Source organism: Rhinatrema bivittatum, chromosome 3 (assembly GCF_901001135.1).
Source record: "Rhinatrema bivittatum chromosome 3, aRhiBiv1.1, whole genome shotgun sequence".
NCBI lineage: Eukaryota > Metazoa > Chordata > Amphibia > Gymnophiona > Rhinatrematidae > Rhinatrema > Rhinatrema bivittatum.
Window position 1 is genome coordinate 22,096,995 of NC_042617.1, and position 9,495 is coordinate 22,106,489.

Sequence of the window (9,495 nt, forward strand, 5' to 3'; positions counted from 1 at the left end):
ACCTTCCAAGTCTTCACAATGAAGCTATGCCGGCCCACTCCCCAATCCCCAGGATAGGGGGACGTCTCTCTCTCTTCTACGAGGAGTGGGTCAACATTACGTCGGATCAGTGGGTCCTGGATATTCTAAAGTATGGCTACGCGTTAGAATTTGCTTGACCTCTAAGAGACAGGTTCTTCTTCTCCCCATGCGGCCCGGTACAGAAGCAACTCATAGTACAGCAGACACTCGACAGGCATCTGGCTCTCAGAGTGATTCGTCCAGTTCCTCCAATGGAAATAGGAAGTGGCTATTATTCGATCTACTTCGTAGTCCCCAAGAAGAAAGGTTCCTTCCGCCTGCTCTTGGATCTCAAGATGGTCAACAGGGCCCTCAAGGTTCCCCACTTCTGGATGGAAACATTGCGCTCAGTGATAGCGGTGGTGCACACCAGAGAATTTTTGGCCTCCTTGGATCTGACGGAGGCTTATTTTCACATTCCCATCCTCCAAGCGCATCAGCGTTTTCTTCGGTTCAAGATTCTGGGACAGCATTTCCAATTCCAGGCCTTGCCCTTTGGACTAGCAACCGCTCCCCCCCCACGGACCTTCACGAAAGTGATGGTCATGGTAGCTGCAGCCCTCAGGAGGGAGGGAATAAAGAATAATAATAACAATAAAGAGGAGGCAGCAAAACACTGCACGGAGCGGCAGTAGCCACAGAGGCATTCACGGAGCGGGATGCCAGTGGTTGGTGTTCCACCTTCACGGAGCGGAAGGATGGAGGGCTGCCATCTCCAAAAAAACCCAAAAAAATGGGGGTGGGTAAGAGTATGGGGCAGGGGTGTGGCCTGCTTGTTGCAGCGGTTGCTACCCCTAATTGAGCTGGATGTTCACTTGGATGCAGATCCGGCGCTGCTCTCTACATTGGTGGTGGTGGGGTGGAGGGGAATTAGGGCTGGAGGGTACTGGAAGCTAATAGTAACAGGTGGGAGAGAGAAAAAGGGAAAAAAAAAAGGATAAAGTGCGTAGTTTACTGGGCAGACTGGATGGGCCGTTTGGTCTTCTTCTGCCGTCATTTCTATGGTCCATCCATACCTGGACAACTGGCTCGTTCGGGCAAAGCCCTTGGCCCAGTGCCAGCAGGCGATCGACAGGGTGTTGAATCTTCTCCAATCCCTCGGTTGGGTGGTCAACTTCGCCAAGAGCAGCCTTTCTCCATCTCAGTCTCTGGACTTCCTGGGAGCATGCTTTGAAACAGTGCTGGGCAAGGTGTCCCTGCGCCTGGACAGGGCTCCGGCGCTCGTAGCTCAGGTACGTCGTTTCCCTTGTCTTTCTCTCCCCACGGCTTGGGATTACCTCCAGGTCCTGGGATCCATGGCTTCCACCATCGATCTGGTCCCCTGGGCGTTTGCACACATGCGCCCCTTACAGAGAGCATTGCTCTCCCACTGGAAGCCGGTGTCTCGGGACTTCCAGGTCATCCTCCTGCTCCCACTGGGGGCCAAGGACAGTCTCTCGTGGTGGCTCAACCTACATCATCTCCTGCAGGGTGTACCCTTGGAAATCCCAGAGTGGGTGATTGTCACAACGGACGCCAGTCTCTCCGGCTGGAGAGCGGTATGTCAGATGAGATCAGCGCAGGGGACGTGGATGCCGTTACAAGCCACCTGGCCGATCAATCGCTTGGAGTCCAGAGCGGTACATTTTGACGTTGAAATGTTTCCTACCTCTCGTCCATCGTCGAGCAGTTCGGATACTGTCTGACAATTCAACCACTGTAGCGTACATCGATCGCCAAGGGGGCACGAGGAGCCGGCACATCTCTCGGGAGATGGACAAGTTGATGGCATGGGCAGAGGTTCACCTTTCCCGCCTAGCAGCTTCCCACATCGCAAGATAGACAATGTTCATGCCGACTTCCTGAGTCATCAACATATAGATCCCAGGGAGTGGGAACTCTCCGAGGAGGCGTGAGACTACTGTTCCTCCGACGGGGGACTCCCCACCTGGACCTGATGGCCACCTCAAGGAACGCAAGGGCACCCCGATTCTTTAGTCGCAGAAGAGAGCATGGCGCGGAGGGAGTAGATGCCTTGGTCCTCCCCTGGCCCCGTCACATTCTCCTCTACATGTTCCTGCCCTGGCCTCTGGTGGGCAAGATGCTACGGAGAATAGAGGCCCACCAAGGTCGGATAATACTGGTGGCGCCGGAATGGCCATGTCGGCCGTGGTTCGCCGACTCGATCAATCTCGCAGTGGACGGGCCTCTTCGTCTGGGACATCTACTACTCTTACTGCACCAGGGTCCAGTATATTTCACCCAGGCAGATCACTTCTATCTTGCAGCCTGGCTTTTGAGAGGCGCTGGCTGAGACGGCATATGGATACCCGGAGGCTGTTATCTCGACCCTCCTCAAGGCTAGGAAGACGTCTACCTCCATCTCCTACATCCGGGTATGGAAGGTTTTTGAAAGCTGGTGTGCCTCCATACCCGTGGCACCGTGGACCGCATCGGTGGTGCAGATTCTGTCTTTTTTTCAGCAGGGCCTACAATTCGCTGAGGGTTCAGGTGTCTGCCCTCAGATCCCTACTTCATCAACAAGAGGGAACTCCTCTTTCCTCTCACCCGGATATCATCCAACTCCTAAGGGGAGTGAAGCATGTGAAACCTCCGGTACATGCCCTGTGTCTCTCCTGGCGTCTCAACCTAGTCCTCCGGATCTTAGGCGGGCCACCCTTTGAACCAATGCGCTCCGCGACCCTCAAGGATCTCACTCTCAAGACGGTTTTCCTTGTAGCTATCTGTTCTGCCTGCAGGATTTCGGAGCTTCAAGTACTATCTTGCAGAGAGCCCTACCTCCGTTTCACGGACTCGGGAGTTTCCTTGCATACAATGCTTTCGTTCCTGCCCAAGGTGGTCTCCGTGTTCCACATGAATCAGACAGTAGAGCTTCTGTCCTTCTTAGCTGACGATTCAGGGGATTTACGCAAACTCTATGTCCAGTGCATCCTCATTCGCTATCTGGAGGTCACTAATAAATTTCGCTTGTTGGACCATCTTTTCGTTCTCTGGAGTGGTCCAAGGAAGGGATCCAAGGCCACGAAAACCACAATTGCTCACTGGCTGAAAGAAGCTATCTCGATGGCGTACATTGGGGCGGGAGGCAGCCTCCTACAGGTGTCAAGGCCCATTCTCTTCGAGCTCAAGCAGCTTCCTGGGCGGAGAGACAATCTGTCTCGTCCCAGGAGATATGTTGAGCAGCAACCTGGAAATCGTTAAATACCTTTGCTCAGCACTATTGTCTGAACATACCGTCGTCTACTTTTGGCTCCTTTGGCACTCGGGTCATTCGAGCAGGGCTGTCCGGGGCCCACCCTATGTAGGGAAGCTTTGGTACATTCCACTGTCTGGACTGATCCTGGTACGTACAGGGAAAAGAAAATTATTCCTTACCCGCTAATTTTTGTTCCTATAGTACCACGGATCAGTCCAGACGCCCTCCCTGAGAGTTTTTTGGGATTGCCTTTCTGCTCAAATTGTTCTATATTCAGCGCCTTTCTCTTGGCTGGTTAATGGTTCATTTTGCAAGTTTGTTGTTTGGCACAGTTTGTGCCCCATACACGCTGTTCTAATTACAGAGTTCTATGTTGCTTGATCCATCCTGGTTTCCTCTTTGCTTTGATATTCTACATACTGAGGATTAACAGAGGATGCACTGCCTTATAAGGAAGCACCCTTCGAAGTTTTCTCTGACTCCATCTGCTGGAAGGGGGACATAACCCACTGTCTGGACTGATCCGTGGTACCACAGGAACGAAAATTAGCAGGTAAGGAATAATTTTCTTATTTACAAGTATTGTAAATTCTGCAGCATCAGCATCCAGAAGCAAGAACAGACTTTCAAAAGGGGGTGGGCTTCTGGATTTATCTGTGGTATTCCAGGAATGAAAATTAGCAGGTAAGAACCAATTTTCCTTTCCATTTAATACCCCAGTCAATACAGACAAGTGGGATGTAATCAAGCTCCCCTACACTGGGCGAGAACCCATAAGACATGCACACCACATTCTCCGCAAACACAGCCTCCTCCAGCCCCTGAACATCTAATAGGTAATGTTTGGTAAAAGTGTGCAGAGAAGCCCACCACGCCGTCCAACAAATCTCTTGTGGCGATATTAGCTGACACTCCGCCGAAGAGGCTGCCTGCACCCTAGATGAATGCGCCTACAACCCTTCCAGCACGGTTCGACCTCTACAGAGATAGACCTAAAAAATTGCTTTCTTTAATCATCGTGCAGTTGTGGCCTTGGAGACCTTACCTCCCTTCTTTGCACCACTGAACAAGACAAAAAGATGATCTGAACGTCAAAAACTGTTAGTAATCTTAAGGTAACATAATAGAGTCTGAAAAACATCCAACAAATGCAGCTCCCTTACATGCAGCATTTCCGACATCAAGGGAGGAAAGGTCGGCAATTCCACCGTCTGGTTGAGATGAAACGTCAAGATGGCCTTTGGTAAAACAGAAGGCACTGCATGCAAAGATACTCCGTCATCCAAACAATAAAGCCTGCAATTCCAAAAACCATCTAACTGAACAAATTGCCACCAAAAAATGGACTTCAGGGAGAGATCCTACATGGACACTTTCCTTAACAGCTCAAAAGGAGTTTCACATAGAACCCAAAACACTAGATTTAGGTTCCAGGAAGGACACATCCTGGCAGATTCAAATACTTTGTTCCTTTAGAAAACAAACGATGTCCTGATGAAAGGCCCCTGCAGTTTACCTCGAAGACACCCCAAGGCTGCCACTTGCACTTGGAGCGAAGGCCAGACTCTTTGTCAAGCGCCTTTGCAAAAAAGGCCAAGCTCAGAGAAACGTTCACCCACAAAGATTCTAAACCTTTACACACCATGATTCAAAAACTTTCCACACTAGGACATTAGCAAGAGAAGTGGTTGGCCTTATAGCCTGAAGCAAAGTAGCAATAAGTTGCTCCAAGTATCCTGACTCCTCTCAAAAGCCAAGCTGCAAGACAAAGCGATCCGCCCGATCCGAAAAGATGGGCCCTGCCGCCATAATCCCTGCAGATGAGCCAACTGGATGGGGCCATCCACCACAAGATGAACCAGATCCACAAACCATAGATGGCATGGCCTCTCCGGTGCTACGAGAATCATCTTTCCGGGATGTTGCTGTATACGATGCAGCACACAGCCTACAAGAGGCCACGAGGGAAACACATACAGCAAATGCTTTATCAGCCATGGCTGAACCAGAGTATCGATCCCCTTGGAACCGATTTCTCTTCTGTGGCTGAAGAACTGCTCCACCTTAGCAAGGCCTCTGGACGCCATGATATCCAGCTGGGGAGTGCCACATCTGGCACGAATCAAGGCAAGGCCTCCATTGATAACTCCCATTCCCCCAGTACCAGTGTTGCCTGCTGAGATAATCCACTTTCACAATGTTCTCTCCAACTACAAGTGTCGCCGCTAAGCCTTTGAGAAGTTTCTCTGCCCAGACAAAATGTTCTTGTGCCTCCAGTGCTACCAGATGATTCTTCATCCTGCCCTAGCGATTGATGTACACCACCGTCATTGCAATGTTCGAGAAAACTTGCACCACCACCACGAGAGACTGGATCTCTGGAATTTCCCTGAAGAGGAAAATGGAAGTTGAAAACTCCTCCAATTGCTGATTCCAACACGGCGCCGGCCATAACAACACTGGCTTTGGTATAGGGGCTCCTGTTTCCCACTCCCAGCGGTAGAAATTACATGGAGCAGCAGATGCTTGACTGCTTGCGCTGAGCCGGAATGCTTGTACTGGCGTCGTGGCCCATCTTTTCTTCCTGCTCTCTGCGGCAACCGGTTCATTTGTGCCTCCAAAACTGCCACTTCTTGCAACGAGCGGGAACAGTTGTTGAGACACCGTGGGACTCCCTTCCTGCTCCCAGCGGAGTTCAGTCCCAATAGCGCTGCCGGATTAACAGGCTCGTGTCTCACCGAAGCAGACCCAAGGACGCCGCAGGCTTCCTCTACCCGCTCCCCATGGGAGTGAGTCGCAAGGTGCCGCCTACATCAACCGCTTGCAGTTAAGCAGCAGTGCTGACTATGAAGCAGAAAGTGCTTCATCGCGCTCTGTCCTGAGGTGACGGATACACTCTCCACCTCCCCTTCGCTGATCCTTAACTAGCCGGCATCCTGTCCCGCGAATGGGACAGAATCTGTACTCCCCTCTCCAGACAGCCGACTTCTCCAGAAATAACCAGAGTCCTTTTTTTTTTTTTTTTAAACTTAGGATCAAATTAAAATAAACAACTTCCCTGGCAGCTGATTTGAGGAGCCATAGCAGAGTGCACCAAAAAGGGGAGGAGAGGAAGAGGCCAGATTTTTAATATCCCAATTTGGCTAGAAATTAAACAAGGGATACTACCCTGCACCACCAGCCTTGTATCTGCATACAAGGCCCACCGGCTGTACCAGTCACCCCCTCAGAACTGCCCCGGATCCCTGGGACGATCACCGAGGCGTCGGTAATTCCTTTCATCCTGCCACGTCGCTGCACATCGCTGGTCATTTGATCATGCAACTCTTCTTTTTTTTTTTTTTTTAATTAAATGAAATTAAGAACAAGAAAGGGAATACTTCCCTGCTTCTGGCCGTCGAATGCAGGTGAGAGGACTTCAGAGGGGCTGAGGGAACCAGGACCCCTGGCTTTCAGGCCCTCCGAGCGCCGCAAGCTGAGCCAGACCCAGGGATCACCAACCCCCCCACACTCACCTGGCTCGACCTGAGGGATGGCCCACGAAGGAACCTAGCATCTCAGAAAGCACATCTTCAGCTATTTTCTATCTTGTCGTCGTCGTCTTTTTTCTGTTCTAGACTGCAGGTTTGCACCACTACCATCTGCTGGAGACAGGGAAGTACTGAGGGACTGCAGGTGGCACTCAGTTAAGAAGCAGTGCCTGGAAAGCTTTTTAGTTCTCTGCCGCCATCTGCTGGTAGGGATGCAGAACCCACTTGTCTGGACTGATCTGGGGTATGAACAAGAATGCAAAACATTTGAAATTAAGGTGAGCAATCAACACAAAAGAACTTTCTCAGCTATCAGACCTTGGGCCCCTTGGAACTTTTAAAGTTTTACTGTCTGTCACCTTCGTCAAGGCTCCCCAGCCCTTTATGGAGGTGTATTTGTAATGTGACGTTATAGCATCCTTGCAAATACAGACAGCCTCATGCTTAGCTGATTCTGCACAGGGAAAACCTCTCTTCACTGTGAGGGAAGGAGCTGTCATAGATGTATTGGCTTAGGCTAATAAAAGGCCTCTCAGCTTGCTTGACCCTTACTTCTGTAAGGTACACTTCTCATAATTTATTCCATATATATTTTTTTGTCTTTCTGAATCCACTTCACACAGACAGGCAATTATCTTCTGCTTTGTCACACAGATGTTTCCTGTAGACAAGTTTTAGGCCACGCACACACACATATATAAGTTTCAGAAAACTGGAAAACCTGATGGCAAAGGGGGAAATAAATGAGTAGTATAGAGTTAGATGGTCTGCGAAAGATGTCTTTGGCCAGGCACAAATATCTAAGCAGGCTGTCACAAAGAGAAATGCGAGCTGCCATTGTGAGAAGCCAGATCTCTGCCAGACAGAACTTAGCACATCATGGAAAGACATCTGGTCAAGTAATCGCAAATGCAGAGCTGAGGAAACTACCCTTGACCCCCCCCTTCTAAACAGGTCATGATGAATGCTAGTCAAATAAGGCCTGACAGAGAACTGATGAAAGCAGGATGACTCTGCCATCCAACTCTAGCAGATCAGACCCTGACAGTGAGCTCTGATGTAAGCAGCATGACTATCCAGTCAAGGTATGACTATGTCAAGTATCCATGAACCTGCTAACTAGTTGGAGAAGCTCAGCACCCAGACACTCATGAGCCAAGTACTGCCCATCATGCCATGGTTTGAACTGCCCTTATTTGCTAGTGCAGGAGCTCCAGCAAGAAAGGTCGCAACAGGAACTGCTGAAAACAGAAGACATTGCCGAGAGGGTCCGTGCCAGCACTAAGAACATAACATAACATAAGAACATGCCATACTGGGTCAGACCAAGGGTCCATCAAACCCAGCATCCTGTCTCCAACAGAGGCCAATCCAGGCCATAAGAACCTGGCAAGTACCCAAAAACTAAGTCTGTTCCATGTTACCGTTTCTAGTAATAGCAGTGGCTATTTTCTAAGTCAACTTAATTAATAGCAGGTAATGGACTTCTCCTCCCAGAACTTATCCAATCCTTTTTTGAACCCAGCTATACTAACTGCACTAAACACATCCTCTGGCAACAAATTCCAGAGTTTAATTGTGCGTTGAGTGAAAAAGAATTTTCTCTGATTAGTCTTAAATGTGCCCCATGCTAACTTCATGGAGTGCAGCCTAGTCCTTCTATTATCCGAAAGTGTAAATAACTGATTCACATCTACTCGTTCAAGACCTCTCATGATCTTAAAGATCTCTATCATATCCCCCCTCAGCCGTCTCTTCTCCAAGCTGAACAGCCCTAACCTCTTCAGCCTTTCCTCATAGGGGAGCTGTTCCATCCCCTTTATCATTTTGGTTGCCCTTCTCTGTACTTTCTCCATCGCAACTGTATCTATTTTGAGATGCAGCGACCAGACAAGTTGGCCACTGACTAGTGAAGCAGCTCGACTTCAGGTGATGTAAATGCTAGATGGGGATTAGATATTTCTATTTCATTGTGTCGTCAGCCAGGCAGGGTAACTGTGAATGTGGTAAGCTTGTGTTAGAAACCTTGGGTGTCTCCATTATTGTTTTCTCATCGTTTTGTACCCCATCCCCTGGGGACTGAACTCTCATTTCTGCATATTTACATGGACTAACACAATAAGCACTATGTTTTGCTCAGGTTGATAAGGAGATTTTGAGCAGTTTGACTGGGTGTTAAATGCCTTCAGTGCCTGGCACTGACATTTTTCAAGCATGGAGTTGTAAGTGCCTCTAGTTTTTAGGTTTTTTAAAATTAATTGTTTGTCAGGTATCACCAGTGTTATTTCTAAGACCATCAGCATTCAGTGGTGTTCAGTCAGAGCACGGATCATTTCTAAACTACCATCTACCTTATAAATGGGCTCTGACCGACGGCCCGCAAATGCGCAGTAGAGACCTGCTCTACCGCGCATGTGCGGGCGAGCACGTCGGTCAGAGAGGAGCGTCAGCTCTTAAAAAACATGGCGGCGAGGCGAAGTATCAGCAGCGGCGAGGCGAAGTATCGGTGGCAGCGAGAAGAAGTATCGGCAACGAGGAGCGGCGGTGAGGGAGGGAGTAGGAGGGGGGAGGTGAGAGAGTGGGGGGAGGGAAGGAGGAGGTGAGAGTGAGTGGGGGAGGGAAGGAGGAGGTGAGAGTGAGTGGAGGGAGGGAGGAGGTGAGTGGGGGGAAGGGAGGAGGTGAGAGAGAGTGGGGGGGAGGGGAGGGAGG

At 49.8% G+C, this 9,495-nt stretch overlaps 1 protein-coding gene across 3 annotated transcripts in view; it reads left to right on the forward strand.

The window, feature by feature from the left end:
• SLC4A1AP (solute carrier family 4 member 1 adaptor protein) overlaps window positions 1–9,495 on the forward strand; it is a 112,661-nt gene that overhangs the window by 95,282 nt on the left and 7,884 nt on the right. The gene's annotated exons all lie outside the window — the stretch shown is intronic.